This window comes from Bombina bombina, chromosome 6, assembly GCF_027579735.1.
Source record: "Bombina bombina isolate aBomBom1 chromosome 6, aBomBom1.pri, whole genome shotgun sequence".
NCBI classification, from domain to species: domain Eukaryota; kingdom Metazoa; phylum Chordata; class Amphibia; order Anura; family Bombinatoridae; genus Bombina; species Bombina bombina.
In genome coordinates this window covers 1,110,525,514-1,110,536,632 of record NC_069504.1, presented here as the reverse complement: position 1 = coordinate 1,110,536,632, position 11,119 = coordinate 1,110,525,514, and the positions used below count along the sequence as shown (strand labels likewise).

The 11,119-nt window shown below is 40.7% G+C and overlaps 1 protein-coding gene across 1 annotated transcript in view; it reads left to right on the top strand.

Annotated features, from left to right (window-relative positions):
* The window catches only part of SAMM50 (SAMM50 sorting and assembly machinery component), a 61,863-nt gene that overhangs the window by 36,656 nt on the left and 14,088 nt on the right, over positions 1 to 11,119 (top strand). The gene's annotated exons all lie outside the window — the stretch shown is intronic.

Sequence of the window (11,119 nt, the reverse complement as noted above, 5' to 3'; positions counted from 1 at the left end):
TATAGCTCCTCCCTTCCCTTCCACCCCAGTCATTCTCTTTGCCTGTGTTAGTGATAGGAAGAGGTAAAGTGAGGTGTTATTTTAGATTCTTCAATCAGGAGTTTATTATTTTTAAAAGTAGTGCCTGAGTGTACTGCTTTGTTCAGGGTGTAGCCTAGACCAGATCAGCCTATTCAGTAACAAGAGAAGCATTTGGTGGCTTTAAGGCAATGGGAACTGGTGGGCTTATATTGTCACTGCGCCTCCCATACTGAGTGCTGCCCTTCAGAATATGGTCTTAGCTAATATTAACTAAGGTATGTCTCCACAGAACTGCAGGAGGGAGAAGACCTGTTGATCCTGTGGGACCAATCATGCTGTTACTCAGCATAGAGGTATGTGCAGCTCTTTTTTGTTTTTCTGGGACAGTTCTACCTCAGAAATGGCTGTGTGTATACTATCTTTTTCATAGTGGGGTAATGTGCCTTTATTGTAAGGGTTCCCCTATTTCTGTGTACCACTCGGCTTTCACATAGCAGGTTATGGCTTTGTGGTGGGGATACACGACTAGGAGCTATATTGTAAAGTGGACTCCTACTGTGACATGTTGCCTTGTTCCATATATCGCCTATATAGGAGACGGTAACACTGTGCTGATAGTTTTTTTTTTCTGGCAGCACGTCTGACTGCAGGCACTGGGGCTAAGGAGAGTGGCTTAGAGATATGTTAACCGGGCGGGATACCATGTGGGATGTGCCCGATAACAGTGAGACTATAACCTTTGATTTATGGTTGCTTTTTTTTGTTGTGGTAACCAGTAAAGAGTTTTTTTTTTATACGCACATGCTCTTTTTATGCTTGCTCCGGTGTTACGTTAATGTTCCTACTTAAAAGGTTCATTGTGATTTCCCGGTCTCCTCTTTTATTATAATGATGGCGACCGGGAGAGTTTGTATTGTTCCGCCCACGAGGGGCGGGGTTCTTTTTTGGCGCTTTTCTTCTGCTACATGAATGTCACTGCAGTCTTAGATAGTTCTATCACGCCCAAGATGGGCGGGGCCTGGGGCCGACTGGGACCATTCTTGCTCTGTAGTACACAGGAAATTTCGCATAGAGCAGTTTGTGAGCGAGCTCTGTGTTGGTCTTATGTGGGTCCGGATAGCGCTAAAATGCGCTCCGGATCAGTTTCCATTCTGTTACATAGGATTGCCTTTTACACATGCCACAATGTTTAACAGTTTGTGTCTCAGTCTCAGTTATTCTATGCACGAGGATGTATTATGATGGCTACGTGTTGCATGATTCCTTGATATCATGATACACTTAGCGAATTTTTGTAAGCAAGCAATGTAGAACGGACTGCAGTAAACGTTACTGTTTTAAATTTAAAGTGACTGTAACATTTTTTTATTTATTTATTTTATTTGCCATAATTTCTCTGTTTATGATTTCAGGTACATGTAAGCAGTAAATGAGTTTATTTTAATATTTAAAGAGACCGTAACAGAGCTCTGTTAGTCTCCCTTAAAGGGTTTTTTACTGTTTGTTGACTATATCCTTTAGGTCGACGGAAGTTTGCACAAAATATTAATTACTTTTTCTTTTTTAATAAGACAGTAACGTTTGTGTTATTTATATATAAAAAAGTAACAAAGAGATTTTTTTTTTGTTTATTTCTTTTCTGACCCCTACTGCGATGGGAGTCTGTTGACTATGGTCAACCTATGCCACGTATTTATCCTCTAGTGTTCCACAAATTATGGCCCACATAGAGTGTCCTGCGCTTCCTCTAACACTTCACACATCATAGTTTTTTCCTATGAAGTAGTAAACGTTTCTAGAGGAATTAAGTTCAATCAGCATGATTGTTTAAAAATTGTTATCCCAGATATTTCTTCCCTGTTGACGAAGAGGAAGATTCTTCGGGATTTTCTGTTAATGAATTCTCAGGCTCAGTTTGAATTATCTCTATTATTCGGTCCTGAGGTTGTTTTTCCTTTGTTTTAGCTTGGATGCCTCCGTTTGTTACTTAGGAGGTTTAGCTATCCTGGACGACTCCGTCACTATGGGTGTTACCTACGGTGTCTGGTGCGTTATTGGGATGGTTAACTGCATTCCTTTTCATCACAAGGATGTTTTCCCATGACCAACCTAGCTACAAGTTCTACAATAGCTTTAGAGGACAGTAAGAACGTATAAAGGTTCATACAACTAGGCTTGTAACGGCAACAACCTGTGCAACAGCGTATGGTTTGATGTGTTGTTCTGTTACTAGTAAACTGACACTATAATCTGGCCTTCTTCCCTGGATAAGGGACTGGGCTAGGATGAGAGCCTCTTGAGTTGGCTAACTTTTCTTTCAGAATCACAAGCCTAGTCCACTTGGAGACCCAACCAGTCTTGCAACAAAGGTAAACAATCCAAGAAGCCAGCTGCTGCTACCAAGACAGCATGAAGGGTCGGCCCCCGATCCGGGACCGGATCTGGTAGGGGGCAGACTTTCTCATTTTATCCAGGAAGGATAAGAGACGTTCTGGATCCTGGGACACTAGAAATTGTGTCTCAGGGGTATCAGTTGGAGTTCAAAAATTCCTTCCCCAGAGGAAGTTTTCTTCTTTCATGATTATCTGTAGACCAGATAAAAAGAGAGGCGTTCTTACGTTGTGTAAAAGACCTCTCCGCTATGGGAGTAATTTGCCCCGTTCCAATACAGGAACAGGGGCAGGGGTTTTACTCAAATCTTTTTGTGGTTCCCAAAAAAGAGGGAACGTTCCGACCCATTTTAGATCTCAAGAGTCTAAACAAGTTTCTCAGAATCCCATCCTTCAAGATGGAGACTATTCGGACAATTCTTCCATTGATCTAGGAGGGTCAATATATGACTACCGTGGACTTAAAGGATGCATATCTTCATATTCCTATCCACAGAGATCATTACAAGTTCCTGAGGTTTGCCTTTCTGGACAAACATTTTCAGTTTGTGGTCCTTCCTTTCGGGCTGGCCACGGCACCCATAATTTTCACAAAGGTTCTAGGGTCTCTGCTGGCGGTTCTCAGACCGCGGGGCATTGCAGTGGCGCCTTATCTGGACGATATTCTGATCCAGGTGTCGTCTTATCAGCTGACAAAGTCTCATACTGACATGGTTCTATCCTTTCTAAGGACTCACGGGTGGAAGGTGAATCTAGAAAAGAGTTCACTAATTCCACAGACAAGGGTTTCTTTCCTGGGAACTCTAATAACTCAATCCATGAAAATCTTTTTGATGGAGGTCAGAAAGTTAAAGATTCTGGATACATGCAGATCCTTTCAGTCCAATCCTCGGCCATCAGTGGCTCAGTGCATGGAGGTAATTGGGTTGATGGTGGCTGCAATGGACATGATTTCGTTTTCATCTCAGACCTCTACAACTGAGCATGCTCAGACAATGGAATAGCGATTATGCAAATTTGTCTCCTCAAATAGATCTGGATCAGGAGACGAGGGACTCTCTTCTTTGATGGTTGTCGCCGGATCATCTGTCCCAAGGGACGTGCTTCCGCAGACCCTCATGGGTGATAGTGACAAAGGACGCCAGCCTTCTAGGATGGGGTGCAGTTTGGAATTCCCTGAAGGCTCAGGGTGTGTGGACTTGGTCGGTGTCTCTACTTCCCATCAATATTCTGGAGTTGAGAGCAATATTCAATGCGCTTCAGGCTTGGCCTCAGTTGGCTTTGGCCAAATTCATCCGATTTCAGTCGGACAACATTACGACTGTGACTTACATCAATCATCAGGGAGGAACAAGGAGTTCCTTAGCGATGACAGAAGTATCCAAGATAATTCAGTGGGCGGAAGCTCACTCTTGTTATCTGTCAGCAATCTACATCCCAGGAGTGGACATCTGGGAAGCGGATTTTTTGAGCAGACCGACGTTTCATCCGGGGGAATGGGAACTCCATCCGGAGGTCTTTGTCAACCTGATTCTCAGATGGGGTAGACTGGAGCTGTATTTTATGGCATCTTGTCAAAATGCCAAGCTCCCGAGATAAGAAGCCAGGTCCATAGATCCTCAGGCCGAACTGATAGATGCCTTGGCAGTGCCTTGATCGTTCAACCTAGCTTATGTGTTTCCGCCGTTTGCTCTCCTTCCCCGGGTGATTGTTCGAGTCAAACAGGAGAGGGCTTCGGTGATTCTCATCGCTCCTGCGTGGCCTTGCAGGACTTAGTATGCCAATCTGGTGGACATGTCCTCTCTGCCGCCATGGAAGCTTCCATTGCGGCAGGACCTTCTCATTCAGGGACCCTTCCATCATCCGAATCTAATTTCTCTGCAGCTGACTGCTTGGGGATTGAACGCTTGATTTTATCTAAGCAAGGGTTCTCTGATTCGGTCATTGATACGTTGATCCAGGCACGTAAGCCTGTTACTAGAAAGATTTACCATAAGATATGGCGTAAATATCTATTGGTGCGAATCTTAGGGCGACTCATGGAGTAAGATTAGGATTCCTAGGATTTTATCTTTTCTCCAAGAAGGATTGGAGAAAGGGTTGTCAGCAAGTTCCTTAAAGGGACAGATTTCTGCCTTATCTATTTTGCTACACAAACGTCTGGCAGATTTTCCGGATGTTCAATCTTTTTGTCAGGCTCTGACTAGAATCAGGCCTGTGTTTAGACATATTGCTTCTCCTTGGAGTTTGAATTTAGTTCTTAAGGTTCTTCAAGGGGTTCCGTATGAACCTATGCATTCCATAGATATTAAAGTGTTATCTTGGAAAGTTTTATTTTTGGTTGCTATTTCTTCTGCTCGCAGAGTTTCTGAACTTTCAGCATTACAATGTGATTCTCCTTAACTTATTTTTCATTCCGATAAGGTAGTGTTACGTACCAAATCTGGTTTTCTTCCTAAGGTTGTTTCCAACAAAAATATTAATCAGGAGATTATTGTTCCTTCATTGTGTCCTTATCCTCCTCCTAAGAGTGAGCGTCTGTTACATAACTTGGACGTGGTCCGTGCCCTGAAGTTTTACTTGCAGGCGACTAAAGAATTTTGTCAATCATTTTCATTATTTGTTGTTTTTTTCTGGAAAACGTAGGGGCCAGAAAGCTACGGCTACCTCTCTTTCTTTTTGGCTGAAGGGTATCATCCGTTTTGCATATGGGACTGCTGGACAGCAGCCTCCTGAAAGAATTACGGCTCATTCTACTAGGGCTGTGGCTTCCTCCATTTAAAAATGCTTCTGTTGAGCAGATTTGCAGGGCTGCAACTTGGTCGTCTCTTCACACTTTTTCCAAATTTTACAAATTTGATACTTTTGCCTCGTCCGAGGCTGTTTTTGGGAGAAAGGTTCTTCAAGCAGTGGTGCCTTCCGTTTAGGTTCCTGTCTTGTCCCTCCCTTTCATCTGTGTCCTATAGCTTTGGTTATGTATCCCATAAGTAAGGATGAAATCCATGGACTCGTCATATCTTGTAAAAGAAAAGGAAATTTATGCTTACCTGATAAATGTATTTCTTTTACGATATGACGAGTCCACGGCCCACCCTGTCATGTTCTAAGACAGGTCTTTCTTTTTGTTAAACTTCAGTCACCTCTGCACCCTGGCTTTTCCTTTCTCTTCCTAACTTCGGTCAAATGACTGGAGTGGGAGGGAAGGGAGGAGCTATATATACAGCTCTGCTGTGGAGCTCTTTGCCTCCTCCTGCTGACCAGGAGGCGATATCCCATAAGTAAGGATGAAATCTGTGGACTCGTCATATCATAAAAGAAATAAATTTATCAGGTAAGCATAAATTTCCTTTTCCTACGTTTTCCCTCTAGGTGAGACATTTATAATATTTGTTCTATTTTTTTCTTTTTTACACCGTTTGAAAATACATGAACATATTTATATTGTATCAATATCTTTTGTCTCTAAACAATACATTTATCCTGGCTTTGTCTCTCCCAGTGCCAGTCAATACATTTACAAGTCTCAAAATCTATTGGCTTTATTGCCTACACTGGACTTGCAACAGATTGTGTGTAGAGGGGACTTGACCATAATTATCTCAATACGCGTAAATAGTGCCAATTTTAGATCAAATTGTCAGTGTCTTATTGCTTATGGGAACATTTATAAAAACTTCCCATCCACTCAGAATGAGGTGATGTTTATAATACGGTTCAGTCATCACCGCACTTTTTTTTTTTTTTTTTAATGTTCCCATTCAGTCAAAATACAGCAATAACTTATCTACTAATTGCTGCACCTCTAATTGGTTACGTCTGCCTTTTTAAGGTAATCATGTTTATAATTAACTAATCTTGAGCCATAGACCTATTATTATAAGAAGGGCTTCCCATATAAAGGCATAATAATGGACTACTCAGTGCTCTTGTTTAATTGAGGTAATTGCCACATATGTACAGACTTAGCAGGTGCAATCTATTGGAAGTTAGATTTGTGAATAATGAGATTTCTTTCATGTAATTGGCAAGAGTCCATGAGCTAGTGACGTATGGGATATACAATCCTACCAGGAGGGGCAAAGTTTCCCAAACCTCAAAATGCCTATAAATACACCCTTCACCACACACACAATTCAGTTTTACAAACTTTGCCACCTATGGAGGTAGTGAAGTAAGTTTGTGCTTGATTTTTTTTTGTTTTCTTCTGTGATAAGCGCTTTTAAGCATTATGAAGCCCAATTCCTCTGAGTACAGTGTTTGTCAGAAGGATGCGAAGAGAGTATCGCCTATATGATTTTATGGTTTCCTTTGTGGGAAATCTTTTCAAGGGTTCATTACCTCTGCTGATAGCTTTCAGTACTGGTTTGGCTATCTGCTATATGTGGATGGGTGTCTTTCAGTAAGTATGTAACATTATTTAAGACACTCTCAGGTATGGTAGTTTCGTTATGGGAATCCTGTTTTAGGAAGTTTGTCTTACCTGGGGTATAGTCTCTTTCATTTGACTTGTTTTTTCTTTAAAACTTGCGGGCAAATTAGGCTTGTGAGGGCGCAAATTGCTGTTATTTATTGCGTCATTCTTAGCGTGAGAATTATTTTGGTGGGAATGTGCTTCTGTAATGACGCAAGTTCGTTATTTCCTGTGTCTTAGTTGACACTAGGTTGTTTGGCGTGTAATTGTGTTTATGACGCGTGTTGCGTCGTTTCCGGATATTTGTTGGCGCCAAATCATTTCTCAACTTCCTTTTGCGTCGTGCGTCATACTTTTTCCCATTCCTGAAACTCCTATTTGTGGAAATAAGATATTTTTGTTTAAATGTTATTTTTTCTTTTACATTTTACAAGATGTCTCAATCTGATCCTGTCTCCAAAGCTGCTGTAGGAACCATGCTGCCTGAACACAGTTCTACCAAAGCTAAGTGTATCTGTTGTAAACTAGTGGAGATTATATCTCCAGCTGTAGTATGTAACAGTTGTCATGATAGGCTTTTGCATGCAGAAAAGGTTTCTATTAGTGCTAGTACAGTATATGTTGTTCCTTCAACGTCTAAAGTTCATGATATCCCTGTTGATATGAAAAATTATATTACTGATGCGATACAGAAGGCTATGGCTGCTATACCGCCTTCAAATAAAAGTAAAAGGTCTTTTAAAACTTCTCATAATACTGATGAAATTTGTAATGACTGGCAACATACTGATATATCCTCCTCTGATGAGGATCTCTCTGATTCAGAAGATCCTACTTCAGACATTGACTCTGATAAATCATCTTATCTTTTAAAGATTGAGTATATTCGTTTTTTGTTAAAAGAAGTGTTGATAACTTTGTATATTGAGGAGTCTGGTCCTCTTGATAATAAATCCAGTAAACGTTTAAATTCTGTCTATAAACCTCCTGTGACTACTCCTGAGGTTTTTCCTGTTCCTGATGCTATTTCTGATGTGATTGCTAAGGAATGGTCTAAGCCTGGTACTTTTTTTGTTCCTTCTTCAAGGTTTAAAAAGGTTGATGGGGCTATTTCTACTCTTGCTAAACGTACTACTATTCCTATGGAATATAGTACTTCTTTTAAGGATCCTTTAGATAGGAAGATTGAATCTTTTCTAAGAAAAGCTTATTTGCATTCTGGCTATATTCTCAGACCTGCCATTTCTATGGCTGATGTTGCGGCTGCATCAACTTTTTGGTTGGATAGCTTAGCACAACGGGAAAATGACTCTGATTTGCATAGCATTGTTAGTTTGCTTCAACATGCTAATCATTTTATCTGTGACGCTATTTTTGATATCAAGATTTAATGTTAAATCTATGTCTTTGGCTATTTTAGCTAGAAGAGCTTTATGGCTCAAATCATGGAATGCTCACATGGTATCTAAATCTAGGTTACTAACTCTATCATTCCAGTGTAATAATTTGTTTGGTTCCCAGTTGGATTCTATTATTTCCACTATTACTGGGGGGGGGGGGGGGCTTTCGGTTTCGTTCCTTTTGTCAGAATAGAGAACAGAAAACCACTCCTTCCCCAAGGACTCTGTCTCCAATTGAAAGCCATCCTTGAGTAGGAATAAATCCAAGACTTATAAGAAACCAAATCCAGCCCCCAAGTATGCATGAAGGTGCAGCCCTCAATCCAGTTCTGCTGGTGGGTGGCAGATTGAAGTTATTTCAAGACGTTTGGGTAGGTTCCGTTCAGAATCATTGGATTCAGAATATTGTCTCTCAGGGGTATCAAATAGGTTTTAGAATAAGACCTCCTGTGAGAAGATTTTTTTTTCTCTCTCACGTCCCAACAAATCCTGTGAAAGCTCAGGCCTTTCTGAAGTGTGTTTCAGATATAGAGCTTTCAGGGGTAATTGTACCAGTTCCACTTCTGGAACAGGGTCTGGGTTTTTATTCAAATCTATTAATTGTCCCGAAGAAGGAAAATTCTTTCAGACCACTTCTGGATCTGAAGTTTTTGAATCAATTTGTAAGGGTCCCAACTTTCAAGATGGTGACTATAAGGACTATTCTGCCTTTTGTTCAGCAAGGTCATTGCATGTCCTCAATAGACTTACAGGATGCGTATCTTCACATTCCGATTCATCCAGACCACTATTGGTTTCTGAGATTCTCTTTTCTAGAAAAGCATTACCAATTTGTTGCTCATCCATTTGGCCTAGCAACAGCTCCAATAATCTTTTTGAAGGTTTTCTGTGCCCTTCTATCTTTAATCAGAGAGTAGGGTATTGCAGTGTTTCCTTATTTGGACGATATCTTGGTACTGGCTCAATCTTTTCATTTAGCAGACTCTTGCATGAATCAACTTGTGTTGTTTCTTCAACGATATGGTTGGAGGATCAATTTACCAAATAGTTCCTTGATTCCTCAGACAAGGGTCACCTTTCCAGATAGATTCAGTGTCCATCACTCTGTCCTTAACAGACAAGAGACAAATGAAATTGGTTTGTGCCTATCAAAACTTTCAGTCTCGATCATTCCCTTCAGTGGCTATGTGCATGGAAGTTTTAGATCTCATGACTGCAGCATCGGACGCGATCCCCTTTGCTCGTTTTAATATGAGACCTCTGCAGCTTTGCATACTGAATCAATGGTGCTGGGATTATACTCTGATATCACATTTGATATACTTAAATCCCAACATTCAACTCTCTCTGTCCTGGTGGTTGGGCCATCATCTGATTCTTCAAGGGGCCTCTTTTGTTCGTCCTTCCTGGGCTGTGATTTCAACAGATGCAAGTCTCACAGGTTGGGGAGCTTTCTGGGGGTCTCTGACATCACAATGAGTTTGGAATTCTCAAGAGGTGAGGTTACCAATCAATATTTTAGAACTCTGTGCTATTTTCAGGGCTCTTCAGGCTTGGCCTATATTAAAGAGAGAATCATTCATTCGTTTTCAGACAGATAATATCACAACTGTGGCATATGTCAATCATCAAGGGGGGACTCGCAGTCCTTTAGCGATGAAAGAAGTATCTTGAATACTTTCTTGGGCGGAATCCAACTCCTGTTTAATTTCTGCGATACATATCCCAGGTGTAGACAGTTGGGAAGCGGATTATGTCAGTCATCAGTCTTTACATCCAGGGGAGTGGTCTCTCCATCCAGATGTATTTTGTCAGATTGTACAGATGTGGGGTCTCCCTGAAATAATAGATCTGATGGCTTCCCATTTAAACAAGAAGCTTCCCAGGTACCTTTCCAGGTCCAGGTATTCTCAGGCGGAGTTGGTGGATGCATTAGCAGTTCCTTGATTTTACCAACCTGCTTACATTTTTCCACACCTAGTTCTTCTTCCAAGGGTGATCTCCAAGATCATATTGGAACAATCGCATATATTTCTGATAGCACCAGCATGGCTTCACAGGTTTTGGTATGCGGATCTTGTCCGGATGTTCAGTTGCCAACCTTGGCCACTTCCTTTAAGGTCAGACCTTCTGTCTCAAGGGCCGTTTTTCCATCAGGATTCTAAATTTGAAGGTATGGAAATTGAACGCTTAGTACTTAGTCATAGAGGTTTCTCTGATTCAGTGATTAATACTATGCTACAGGCTCGTAAGTCTGTTTCAAGGAAGATTTATTATCGGGTTTGGAAAAACTATATTTCATTGTGTTTTTCTCATAAATTCTCTTGGCATTCTTTTAGGATTCCTAGAATTTTACAGTTTCTTTAGGATGGTTTGGATAACGGTTTGTCTGCAAGTACCTTGAATGGACAAATCTCTGCTCTTTCTGTTTTATTTCATAGAAAGATTGCTAAACTTCTTGATATTCATTGTTTTGTTCAGACTTTGGTTCGTATCAAGCCTGTTGTTAAATCAATCTCTCCTCCTTGGAGTCTTAATTTGGTTTTGAAGACTTTGCAGGCTCCTTTGAGCCTATGCATTCTTTGGATATTAAACTACTTTCTTGGAAAGTGTTGTTTCTTTTGGCTATCTCTTCAGCTAGAAGAGTTTCCAAATTGTCTGCTCTCTCTTGTGAGTCTCCTTTTCTAATTTTCCATCAGGATAAGGCTGTTTTGTGGACTTAGTTTAAATTTCTTCCTAAGGTTGTGAATTCTAACATTAGTAGAGAAATTGTTGTTCCTTCATTGTGTCCTAATCCTAATAATACTCTTGAAAGATCTTTACATTCTTTGGATGTTCTAAGAGCTTTGAAATATTATGTCGAAGCTACTAAAGATTTCAGGAAGACTTCTAGTCTA